The sequence below is a fragment of the Geospiza fortis genome, unplaced genomic scaffold (genome assembly GCF_000277835.1).
Source record: "Geospiza fortis unplaced genomic scaffold, GeoFor_1.0 scaffold4, whole genome shotgun sequence".
Classification (NCBI taxonomy): Eukaryota; Metazoa; Chordata; class Aves; order Passeriformes; family Thraupidae; genus Geospiza; species Geospiza fortis.
The window spans coordinates 1-1,997 of record NW_005054475.1 but is presented as its reverse complement, the minus strand read 5'-3'; positions in this window follow the sequence as shown (position 1 = coordinate 1,997).

Genomic DNA, 1,997 nt, shown 5'->3' with positions numbered 1-1,997 from the left:
CCTGAAAAAGGACCCACGTTAACAGAGGATTAACCCTTAAAAGCAACAGCCTGTTGCATATTCATACACCTCATACATGATGCATAAATTCCATTCAAACACAGGATTCTGTCTGGGCGGTGTCAGCTTCTTCCTCTGAATCCTGATGGGGTCTTCAGGGCTGAGGAAGAAGTTCGTTTCTTCTGATAATGGAGCAATAAAGGGCAGGTAGTGGGGTTACGGTAATTGGAGGCGGCTTTTTTTTTAGTGGAATTTTTTTTGAGTTTTGTTTTTTCAGATTTATATATTTGTGTGCTTAGGGTAGTATTGTAAAATCAGGGTGCCCCAATGAGGAAGAGAATGATGCATCTGACTCCCTGTTCTCAGAAGACTAATTTATTACTTTATGATACTGTAGTATACTAAAGAATACAGAATGGATACTTACAGAATGCTAAAAAGGTAATAATGAAAACTTGTGACTCTTTCCAGAGACCCAACACAGCTTGGCCCTGATTGGCCAAAGAGTGAAAACAACTCACAGCAGAATCCAGTGAAACAATCTCCAAACACATTCCACACGAGCACAATACAGGAGAAGCAAATGAGATAAGAATTGTTTTCCTTTTCTTTGAGGCCTCTCTCGCTGCCTTTCAGCTTCCCAGGAGAAAAACCCTGGGCGAAGGAATTTTTTCAGAGAATGTGAATGCCACAGGGTAGTGGTGTTTCTGCTGCAACTCTAAGCATCCATTCTTGTCTGTGTGTTTTAGATGATCCATTCATGTTATGCTGAGACCCCCTCACCACTGGGCCAGCAGACCTGGTTCTTTGCTCTCGTGGGAACTTGGGAGGTGGCACAGGGCTCTGGGATGAACCCTGGACTTTTCTATTTGAGGGTGTCCCCTGGGGAGCCTTCAGGAACAGCTGAGGACTTGCAGTAAGTGGGGGAGGTGGTGAGGAGGAGCCAGGGTCCCCTCAAGTTTCAGCAATGCCTCATAACCTTGTCTCCTCTTATCCCCGGCCTACACTATGACGATGGCATCGATCTCTGAGCGAGGCCTGAGTGCGTGGCCTGAGGGTTTGGACGTTGTTAGGAGAACAGTGAGTAGCAGAATTGTTCTTTTTTAAACCCTGTGCAGCTAAGATCATGCTCTGATGTTTGGTGTTCCTTGTTGTAGCTGACCAAGAGACAAAAGCCCAGTGATGGCAGGAGATCCCCAGAGGGCGAGGTCATCCTTCACATCTGCTGTGGATTCTCATCCTCAGATGTCCAAGAGGTAACTCCAAGGCTGAGACCCAGAGAGAGGAAGAAAGTGAGGTGCCAGGATGGCTTTTTGTGTTAGCTTTGGAGGCAGGGATGTGCAAGAGGTGGGCCCATTGGGGGCTTTAGCTAGGGAGTTGCCGGCTGGCTCCTGAAATTCCACAATACGCAGGATGCTTCCCAGACGCGAGCAGCCACCAGGGATAACTCGGGCTGGTTTGATAGCACCAAGTATCCACTGCACTCTGCCATCAGGACCGGGACACGTGAATTTTGCTTCAGAGCGAAAAGGGCAAAGATTTGTCTTTGGAGGCCGGTAGCCCGGAATGACCAGCTAGCTCCTGAAAATCTGCGATACGCAGGATGACTCCAAGACCCAAGTTGGCAACAGTGCCAACTTGGGCTGGTTTGATAGTGCCAACGGAGTCCAAAAATTTACCGTCAGGAACCTGGGCGGGTGGCTTTTGTTTCCCAGGGAAACCGCCGGTGTTTATGATTAGCGGCCTCTGGCCCGGAGTGGCCGGCTGGCTCCTGAAAATCCACGAAAATCAGGATGCCTCCCAGACCCAAGCTGGCACCAGTGCCAACTCGGGCTGGTTTGATAGTGCCAATGGAGTCCCACAATTTTCCATCAGGGATCAGTACTGGTTAGGTTTGTTTCAGAGGGAAAGGGACATTGCTAATGTTTGGGGGCCATAGCCCCAAAGACGCCGGATGGCTTCTGAAAATACGCGATAATCAGGATGCCTCCCAGACC